Below are 11912 nucleotides of genomic sequence, written 5' to 3' on the forward strand. Positions count from 1 at the left end.
TGACTAATGAAAACAATTGGACACTTCCTGAACCAACTCCTAAGCCAACTCCGAAGAAAAGAGATGTTCCATTTCTCAGTCCTGAAGATATGCAAGAGGCAAAGAAAACTATGAAAGAAAAGGGTATTAAAGCTGAAGAAGTTAAGAATTTACCTCTTGTTGAAGAAATACATGGCCTTAATATACCACCTATTGAAGAAATACATGGTCTTGATAACCCGACACAGGTAGTAAAGGTAAATTCTCTCTCTATATATGATAAAGTTGAAATCCCGTCTAGTAAGTTTGCTAGCCAATGCTTGGATGAGTTTGATGACTTTTTGGCTAAACAAGAAAACTTCAATGCTTATGTTGGTAGACAATTGAAAAGTAATGCTTATATGATTGGACACTTGAGTGATTATATGTCTAGAGTTAAAGGTGAACTTAAACTCATTAGTAAACATGCTTCTATGGTTACCACTCAAGTAGAACAAGTGCTTAAAGCTCAAAATGATTTGCTCAATGAATTAAATGATAAGAGAAATGATAATGCTGTTAGAGTTATGACTAGAGGTGGTAAAATGACTCAAGAACCTTTGTATCCTAAGGGCCACCCTAAGAGGATTGAGCAAGATTCTCAAAGAAATAATGTTGATGCACCTAGTCCTTCTAAAAAGAAGAAAAAGAAAAATGATAGGACTTTGCCTGCTTCTAGTGAACCTGTTGTAGACACACCTGAGAATCCCAATGATATTTCTTTCTGATAATGAAACAAAATTTGGTGATGAACATGAACCTAGTGATAATGCTAATGATAATGTTCATGTTGATGCTCAACCTAGCAATAATAATGATGTAGAGGTTGAACCTGTTGTTGATCTTGATAACCCACAATCAAAGAATCAACGTTATGATAAGAGAGACTTCGTTGCTAGGAAGCACGGTAAAGAAAGAGAACCATGGGTTCAGAAACCCATGCCTTTTCCTCCTAAACCATCCAAGAAAAGGGATGATGAGCATTTTGAGCGCTTTGCTGAAATGATTAGACCTATCTTTTTGTGTATGCGTTTGACTGACATGCTTAAAATGAATCCTTATGCTAAGTACATGAAAGATATTGTTACAAATAAAAGAAAGATACCGGAAGCTGAAATTTCCACCATGCTTGCTAATTATACTTTTAAAGGTGGAATACCTAAGAAACTTGGAGATCCAGGAGTACCAACTATACCATGCTCCATTAAAAGAAACTATGTTAAAACTGCTTTATGTGATCTTGGAGCCGGTGTTAGTGTTATGCCTCTCTCTTTATATTATAGACTTGAATTGAATAAGTTGACACCTACTAAAATATCTTTGCAAATGGCTGATAAATCAACTGCTATACCTATCAGTATTTGTGAGGATGTGCCTGTTGTGGTTGCAAATATTACTATTTTAATGTACTTTGTTATTCTTGATATTCCCGAGGACGATAGTATGTCAATTATCCTTGGTAGACCCTTTTTGAATACTGCAGGGGCTGTTATTGATTGCAACAAAGGCAATATCACTTTTCATGTTAATGGTAATGAGCATACAATACACTTTCCGAGGAAACAACCTCAAGTCCATAGTATCAATTCTATTGGAAAAGTTCCATCGATTATTATTGGAGGTTTTGAACTTCCTCTTCCTACTGTGAAGAGGAAATATGATATTATTATTATTGGGGATGTACATATCCCCGTTGAGGTAACCTAGTGTTATTCGAAATTTCTCCAGTTTCATGCGATTCGGAATGAGTTTGTTAACAGGACTTGATCAACCTTGTTAGTGGATTCCTTTTGATGAGTATGAGATGGATGAAGTTAGAAGGAACAACCTTCTGTACCATCCTTTTACTTTCTGTTATTTATATTAAATAAAGCAAAAATAGTATTTTCTGTCTGTTTTCTGAATTATCCTTGCAATAAAAAATACCCCAAAAATAAAAGTTCTCCAAATGCCCTGAAAATGAAATATGATTTTTTCTAGAATATTTAAGAATATTTAGCACTGAGAACACAGCAGAGGGGGAAAGCACCTGGCCATGAGGGTCCAGGGCGTGCCCACCCCCGGGGGGAGCCCCCCCTGCCTCGTGGGCCCCTGGTGGCCCTCTCCACTTATTCCTGCACCCACACTCTTCTTCTTCCTCCCAAAAAAATCATCAACCAGCTCAAGCACGAGTTCTAGCTCATCTTGCCGCCATTTTCGATCTCCTTGCTCAAAGCTCCACTCACAAAACTGCTTTGGGGGATTGTTCTTTGGTATGTGACTCCTCCAATGGTCCAATTAGTTTTTGTTCTAGTACTTTATTCATTGCAATTTTTTGCTTCCTAGGTAACCCTATTCTTGAGCTAGCATGTCAAATTTATATGGTCCCAAGTAGTTATAATGCATTATATAGTCTCTAGGCACTTGTGGGAGTAGTTGCTATCAATTTTGTTGAGATTGGTTCACTTTTATTTCGAGTTACTAAAAATTTCATAAATTTTCAGAAAATGATGAAGAGATTTTTGAGGGGCTCTTTGAGCCAAAGCTCGAAGGATAAACAAAATAAGGAGAATAAAAAGCCCAAGTATAATCTCCCTTGCCTCGCGGAGGTTCGGACGTGTGAATGGCCTTGTGATGAGTTCTTGAGAGCAGCCAGGATTCATGATGATTTTTATTCTTTGGCTGATAATGCAAGCCTCACCGACTTCCTCCATGACCAGCTCGAACACTCCTACTCACTAATACTTTCGTGCAAAATTTTTACTTTCATGCTAAGAAATCACCACCTTCAGTGGAGTTTCATTTATATGATGAGGTCAAGGAGATGTCACTATGTGATTTTTGTGGGGTTTGCAAGATACCCTTTGAGGGCAGCATAGAGGAACCACATCGTAATGATGTGGATGGATTTATTGATATGATTACTGTAGGGGAAACGAGGAAGGTTTCCGATGAAAGAATTACTAGCATACACTTTCCTGTTCTACGTTACTTGGCAATATTTGCTAGAAGATGCTTAATTAGTCGCGGGAACTGTGGAAACCTTAGTGCCCCTGATATTGTTATTTTGTGCCATGCTTTGTTTCGCGATAACACTGTTAGTTTAGGCGCTATTATTGCTAAATGAGTAAGTCTGAATCGTACAAAGGGCCCCATCTTTGGAGGCATCTTTGCTTCATGCCTTGCTAAACACTTTAGGATACCTATTAGGCATTATGAGAAAGAGGAAAAGTTGATGCCCTCTATTTTTCTGGATTACAAGAGGATGGTAGTACATGAATTTATTGTTAAAAATGATGAGATGATGCTTAAGTATAATTTGAGATTTAATAAAACTCATAGTGAGACTATTATCTTGCCTGCACCCTCTTTGTTTGACTTATCTTCAGGCACGTACCTCATCTTGCCGAAGGCCGTTCACGCATACCGGAGCCAAACACCAGCTCCAAAGCCTGAGCCAGAACCACCACTTGACCCTTATCGACCATCCTTTTATCAGTGGAATCCGGAGGAGATCGCCAGCCAGTGGTACTCGGATGACACTCCTCAGTACACCGGAGAGAGTAGCTCTGATCCATGGACATAGACCAACTTAGGCCAAAAGCCTAAGCCTGGGGGAGTACGTATTTCTCACCGACATTACATTCATGTTCACACACTCATTCTAGTTGTCGGTGCTCATAATTTTAATTGTAGTATCCATGCTAGTTTATTTTCTTTTCTTGCTTTCTTCTTGTGTGTTTGATAAACCTTAAGAAAAACCACAAACAATTAGTTATAGCTTTTAGCTAGTTTACTTTCCATGCTTGTAGTAGTAATATTAAAAGAAAACCCCAAAAGATTTCTTGTTCTTCTTTTGCTTGTTGGGAGCTTTCCCGTGTAAATAGTTTTATTTCTTTTCTTTTCTCTGGAGGTCGAGAGGAGAAGACCATGATGAAAAATGTTGAGTGGCTCTCATATGCATTATTGTTGATTTAACCAAGAGCCCATATTACCTTGTCTTCTCCCTTGAATTGAATGCTTGCAGATTCCAGCTTAGTCCAATGCATGTGCACTATTATTATTATTCACACCGTTCGGTCGTGCAAGTGAAAGGCAATAATGACGATATATGATGGACTGATTGAGATGAGAAAAGCTGGTATGAACTCGACCTATCTTGTTTTTGTAAATATGATTAGTTCATCGTTCCTGATTCAGCCTATTATGAATAAAGATGTTTGCAATGACAATTAGAGATTATAGTTGCTTATGCCATGCTTAGTTAGCTAGGAGTTTATAATGGTTTACCTTGTGTGCCAACCTGCTATTAAAATGGTTGTGATGTGGTATGATAGGGTGGTATCCTCCTTTGAATGATTTGAGTGACTTGACTTGGCACATGTTCACGCATATAGTTAAAGCAAAATCAACATAGCCTCCACGATATTTATGTTCATGGTGGATTACATCCTACTCATGCTTGCACTCAGTGTTGATTAATTTTAATGCATCTTCATGACTATTGTCGCTCTCTAGTTGGTCGCTTCCCAGTCTCTTTCTAGCCTTCACTTGTACTAAGCGGGAATACTGCTTGTGCATCCACAATCCATAAACCCCAAAGTTATTCCATATGAGTCCACCATACCTTCCTATACGCGGTATCTACCTGCCGTTCCAAGTAAATTTGTATGTGCCAAACTCCAAACCTTCAAATGAAATTCTGTTTTGTATGCTCGAACAGCTCATGTGTCAACTAGGGGTGTCTGTATCTTCCACGTTAGGCGGATTATTCTCAAGAGGAGTGGACTCCGCTCCTCACTCACGAGAAAATGGCTGGTCACTGGGATGCCTAGTCCCATGCTCAAATCAAATCAAAATAATTGCAGACAAAACTCCCCTAGGATTGTTGTTAGTTGGAGGCACCCGTTGTTTTGGGCAAGCCATGGATTGATGATTGTTGGTGGAGGGGGAGTATAAACTTTATCATTCTGTTTGGGAACCGCCTTTAATGTGTGTAGCATGGAAGATATCAAAATCTCTCAGTTGTTATGTTGACAATGAAAGTATACCGCTCAAAATATTATTTATCTCTGTTTCAAAGTCGAGCTCTGGCACCTCTACAAATCCTTGCTTCCCTCTGCGAAGGGCCTATCTATTTACTTTTATGTTTAGTCATCACCCTCTTATTAAAAAGCACCAGTTGGGGAGCACTGCTGTCATTTGCATGCATTACTATTAATTTATATTGAGTATGACTATGACTGGATCTCTTTTCCCATGAATTACAATGTTTAGTCAGTCCTTGATCTTCAGAGGTGCTCTGCATTTATGTTTTGCGGTCTCAGAAAGGGCTAGCGAGATACCATATTGTTATATCATATTATGAATGTTTTGAGAAAGTGTTGTCATCTGAGATTTATTATTATTGCTCTCTAGTTGATTATGCCATTGATATGAGTAAACATGAGACCTAAGTGTTATTGTGAATATGGTTAGTTCATAATCTTTGCTGAAAACTTGAATGCTAGCTTTCCATATTTACAACAAAAAGAGCAAACAGAGTTTGTAAAAGTTTTTTTATCACTTTTAGTTTGACAACTGAATTGCTTGAGGACAAGCAAATGTTTAAGCTTGGGGGAGTTGATACGTCTCCGTCGTATCTACTTTTCCAAACACTTTTGCCTTGTTTTGAACTCTAACTTGCATGATTTGAATGGAACTAACCCGGACTGACGCTGTTTTCAACAGAACTGCCATGGTGTCATTTTTGTGCAGAAATAAAAATTCTCGGAATGACCTAAAAATCCACGAAGCAACCTTTTGGAATGAATAAAAAATATTGGCGAAAGAATCAACATCAGGGGGCCCACACCCTGTCCACGAAGGTGGGGGCGCGACCCCCCTAGGGCGCGCCCCCTGCCTCGTGGCCCCCCTAGAGCTCCACCGACCTCAACTCCAACTCCATATATTCACGTTTGGGGAGAAAAAATCAGAGAGAAGGATTCATCGCATTTTACGATACGGAGCCACCGCCAACCCTAAACTCTCTCGGGAGGGCCCATCTGGAGTCCGTTCGGGGTTCCGGAGAGGGGAATCCGTCGCCGTCGTCCTCATCAACTGTCCTCCATCACCAATTTCATGATGCTCACCGCCGTGCGTGAGTAATTCCATCATAGGCTTGCTGGACGGTGATGGGTTGGATGAGATTTACCATGTAATCGAGTTAGTTTCTTTAGGGTTTGATCCCTAGTATCCACTATGTTCTAAGATTGATGTTGCTATGCTTTGCTATGCTTAATGCTTGTCACTAGGGCCAGAGTGCCATGATTTCAGATCTCAAACTATTATGTTTTCATGAATATATGTGAGTTCTTGATCCTATCTTGCAAGTCTATAGTCATCTATTATCTGTTATGATCCGTTAACTCTGAAGTGACAATAATGGGATACTTACCGGTGATGACCGTAGTTTGAGGAGTTTATGTGTTCACTAAGTGTTAATGCTTTAATCCGGTAGTCTATTCAAAGGAGGCCTTAATATCCCTTAGTTTCCAATAGGACCCCGCTGCCGCGGGAGGGTAGGACAAAAGATGCCATGCAAGTTCTTTTCCATAAGCACGTATGACTATATTCGGTATACATGCCTACATTACATTGATGAACTGGAGCTAGTTCTTGTCACCCTATGTTATAACTATTACATGAGGAATCGCATCCGAAATAATTATCCATCACTGATCCAATGCCTACGAGCTTTTCACATATTGTTCTTTCCTTAGTTACTCTACCGTTACCACTATTACAATTACTACAAAACTGCTACCGTTACTTTTGCTACCGTTACCGTTACTTCCATACAACTTTGCTACTAAATACTTTACTGTAGCTATTAAGTTATCCAGGTGTGGTTGAATTGACAACTCAACTGCTAATACTTGAGAATATTCTTTGGCTCCCCTTGTGTCGAATCAATAAATTTGGGTTGAATACTCTACCGTCGAAAACTGTTGCGATCCCCTATACTTGTGGGTTATCAGGGTATATATAGGCTAGACCATTAATCTGACCATTACCAACTTTATTGCACATCTCGGAGGCTCCGACTGGTTTTCTCGGTGGCTCTGATGTGAACAAAGGTAGCAACTTTCAAAAGCATTGGTCGGTTCAATTGAAATCAATCAGTCGATCCGAGATGAACACTTCGTAGTGGCACACTATCTATTATACTTTCAGAAGTTCCGACTGGTTTTGCTCGGAATTTTCGACATGGTTACAAAAGGTTTACCAAGTGAATCAGTGGTTCCAAATGGAATAGCTGGAGTCTCTGATGGGACTAGCATTTGTACAATGGCTATATATGGAATGACTCGATGGGTCCGACTAGAAGAGCTTCAGTAGCTCCGAGGTGAATGAAACTATGTTGGTATAGTTGAATCTTTGAAGGAATTTGAGGAGTTTTGGAGATAGATATTTAAGCGCATGGAGCAAGAGGCTCATTATCACATCCTCGTCCCCTTTAGATAGTATCGGCATGCCTATGGACCTCTCTCCAGTGCATGTGTTTTTCTTGGCTACACGTCGCCTCACCGAGGCCATCGTTTCATGGGCCTCTCTACCCGCCACATCATTATCTCCTGTCACATTGTTTTTCATGAGTGTAGGTTTCCTTCACTGACAGCAACCCTACTCCCACCGATGGCTCACTTGATTCCTATTTGATCCAGCTATACTACAACCCGTCTTGCATCTACCTCATCCAGCCTAGCCCAACATGCATGTGCATGTAGCCACATGAGTTACACCAGCCTCCTCTAAACAAGCAACAATCAATCCATGCTCTTCCCCACATGTGCACACGCCTACTGCACCCTCCACCGAGCACTCCACGCCCGGCTCCTCCGATGTATCATCTCCACCAGTTAACTCACCCAGACCGTCCCTAACTCCGCCTTCGCCTATGCCGCTGCGACTGCATACTCTTATGCTTTGCCCTGTGCCACTCCAACTGTTAACACACACACACACACAAGTGGTCACTCTCAAAGAGGGGAATTATCAAACTCGCCAACCATCTTAATCTCTCTATTATTCATTCATTTATTTCTCCTATCCCTAAAATGTATTGTGCTACCCCCCATGATCTAATTTGACACGCTACCATGCCTGACGAGTACAATGCTCTAATCCAGAACCACACATGGACTCTTGTTACTTATCTAATCGGTGCTAATGTTTTCCAGGTAAATGGATCTTCAAGCACAAGTTTGTGGCGGATGACAGCCTTGCTCGCTACAAGGCACGATGGGTTGTATGCGGCTTTTCTCACTAATCGAGCATTGAATTTGACGAGACCCTTAACCCGGTTTTCAAGACGTCCACCATTCATGTGGTTCTCAACATCGCCATCTTGCATGCTTGGCTGGTGCAACAACTTGACCGCGAGAATGCCTTCCTCCTGTTGGGGAACGTTGCAGAAAATAAAAAAATTCTACGTTTCACCAAGATCAATCTACGGAGTTCATCTAGCAACGAGAGAGAGGAGTGCATCTACATACCCTTGTAGATCGCGAGCGGAAGCGTTCAAGAGAACGGGGTTGAGGGAGTCGTACTCGTCGTGATCCAAATCACCGATGATCCTAGTGCTGAACGGACAGCATCTCCGTGTTCAACACACGTACGGTTGGGGAAGACGTCTCCTCCTTCTTGATACAGCAAGAGGGAAGGAGAGGTTGATGAAGATCCAGCAGCACGACGGCGTGGTGGTGGAAGCAGCGGCAATCTCGGCAGGGCTTCGCTAAGCTCAGCGAGAGGGAGAGGTGGTACGGGGGGAGAGGGAGGCGCCAGGGACTAGGGTGCGGCTGCCCCCTCCCCCCTCTTTATATAGGGGGCCTAGGGGGTGCGCCGGCCTTGGAGATCCCATCTCCAAGGGGGGGCGGCAGCCTAGGGGGGACTTGCCCCCCAAGTCAAGTGGGGCCCCCCCACCCCTAGGGTTTCCAACCCTAGGCGCAGGGAAGGCCCAAGGGGGGGCGCACCAGCCCACCAGGGGCTGGTTCCCTTCCCCTTTCAGCCCACGTGGCCCTCCGAGATAGGTGGCCCCACCCGGTGGACCCCCGGGACCCTTCCGGTGGTCCCGGTACAATACCGGTGACCCCCAAAACTTTCCCGGTGGCCGAAACTGGACTTCCTATATAGAATTCTTTACCTTCAGACCATTTCGGAACTCCTCGTGACGTCCGGGATCTCATCCGGGACTCCCAACAAATTTCGGGTTTCCGCATACTAATATCTCTACATTCCTAGCGTCACCGAACCTTAAGTGTGTAGACCCTACGGGTTCGGGAGACATGCAGACATGACCGAGATGACTCTTCGGTCAATAACCAACAACGGGATCTGGATACCCATGTTGGCTCCCACATGTTCCACGATGATCTCATCGGATGAACCACGATGTCGAGGATTCGAGTAACCCCGTATACAATTCCCTTTGTCAATCGGTACGTTACTTGCCCGAGGTTCGATCGTCGGTATCCCAATACCTCGTTCAATCTCATTACCGGCAAGTCACTTTACTCGTTCCATAATGCATGATCCCGTGACTAACTACTTAGTCACATTGAGCTCATTATGATGATGCATTACCGAGTGGGCCCAGAGATACCTCTCCGTCATACGGAGTGACAAATCCCAGTCTCGATTCGTGCCAACCCAACAGACACTTTCGGAGATACCCGTAGTATACCTTTATAGTCACTCAGTTATGTTGGGACGTTTGGTACACCCAAAGCACTCCTACGGTATCCGGGAGTTACACGATCTCATTGTCTAAGGAAAAGATACTTGACATTGAAAAAGCTCTAGCAAACGAACTACACGATCTTGTGCTATGCTTAGGATTGGGTCTTGTCCATCACATCATTCTCCTAATGATGTGATCCCGTTATCAACGACATCCAATGTCCATAGTCAGGAAACCATGACTATCGGTCGATCAACAAGCTAGTCAACTAGAGGCTCACTAGGGACATGTTGTGGTCTATGTATTCACACATGTATTACGATTTCCGGATAACACAATTATATCATGAATAATAGACAGTTATCATGAACAAGGAAATATAATAATAATCATTTTATTATTGCCTCTAGGTCATATTTCCAACAGTATCCCACTTGCACTAGAGTCAATAATCTAGTTACATTGTGATGAATCGAACACCCATAGAGTTCTGGTGTCGATCATGTTTTGCTCGCGGAAGAGGTTTAGTTAACGGATCTGCGACATTCAGATCCGTATGTACTTTGCAAATATCTATGTCTCCATCTTGAACATTTTCACGAATGGAGTTCAAGCGATGCTTGATGTGCCTGGTCTTCTTGTGAAACCTAGGCTCCTTGGCAAGGGCAATAGCTCCAGTGTTGTCACAGAAGAGAGTGATCGGCCCCGACGCATTAGGTATGACTCCTAGGTCGGTGATGAACTCCTTCATCCATATTTCTTCATGCGCTGCCTCCGAGGCTGCCATGTACTCCGCTTCACATGTAGATCCCGCCACGACGCTTTGCTTGCAACTGCACCAGCTTACTGCCCCTCCATTCAAAATATACATGTATCCATTTTGTGACTTAGAGTCATCCAGATCTGTGTCAAAGCTAGCATCGACGTAACCCTTTACGAAGAGCTCTTCGTCACCTCCATAAACGAGAAACATATCCTTAGTCCTCTTCAGGTACTTCAGGATATTCTTGACCGTTGTCTAGTGTTCCTTGCCGGGATTACTTTGGTACCTTCCTACCAAACTTACGACAAGGTTTACATCAGGTCTGGTACACAGCATGGCATACATGATAGACCCTATGGCTGAGGCATAGGGGATGACACTCATCTCTTCTATATCTTCTGTCATGGTCGGGCATTGAGCCGAGCTCAATCTCACACCTTGCAATACAGGCAAGAACCCTTTCTTGGACTGATCCATATTGAACTTCTTCAATATCTTATCAAGGTATGTGCTTTGTGAAAGACCTATGAGGCGTCTCAATCTATCCCTATAGATCTTGATGCCTAATATGTAAGCAGCTTCTCCAAGGTCCTTCATTGAAAAACACTTATTCAAGTAGGCCTTAATGTTGTCCAAAAGTTCTATATTATTTCCCATCAAAAGTATGTCATCCACATATAATATGAGAAATGCTACAGAGCTCCCACTCACTTTCTTGTAAACGCAGGCTTCTCCATAAGTCTGCATAAACCCAAACGCTTTGATCATCTCATCAAAGCGAATGTTCCAACTTCGAGATGCTTGCACCAGCCCATAAATGGATCTCTGGAGCTTGCATACCTTGTTAGCATTCTCAGGATCGACAAAACCTTCCGGCTGCATCATATACAGTTCTTCCTTAAGATAGCCGTTAAGGAATGCCATTTTGACGTCTATTTGCCATATCTCATAATCATAGTATGCGGCAATTGCTAACATGATTCAGACGGACTTCAGCTTCGCTACGGGAGAGGAAGTCTCATCGTAGTCAACCCCTTGAATTTGCCGATAACCCTTAGCGACAAGTCGAGCTTTATAGATGGTAACATTACCATCCGCGTCCGTCTTCTTCTTAAAGATCCATTTATTTTCTATCGCTCGCCGATCATCGGGCAAGTCTGTCAAAGTCCATACTTTGTTTTCATACATGGACCCTATCTCGGATTGCATGGCTTCAAGCCATTTGTTGGAATCTGGGCCCGCCATCGCTTCTTCATAGTTCGAAGGTTCACCGTTGTCTAACAACATGATTTCCAGGACAGGGTTGCCATACCACTCTGGTGTGGAACGTGTCCTTGTGGACCTATGAAGTTCAGTAGAAACTTGATCCGAAGTACCTTGATCATCATCATTAATTTCCTCTACAGTCGGTGTAGGCACCACAGGAACATT

Source organism: Triticum dicoccoides, chromosome 5B (genome assembly GCF_002162155.2).
Source record: "Triticum dicoccoides isolate Atlit2015 ecotype Zavitan chromosome 5B, WEW_v2.0, whole genome shotgun sequence".
Classification (NCBI taxonomy): domain Eukaryota; kingdom Viridiplantae; phylum Streptophyta; class Magnoliopsida; order Poales; family Poaceae; genus Triticum; species Triticum dicoccoides.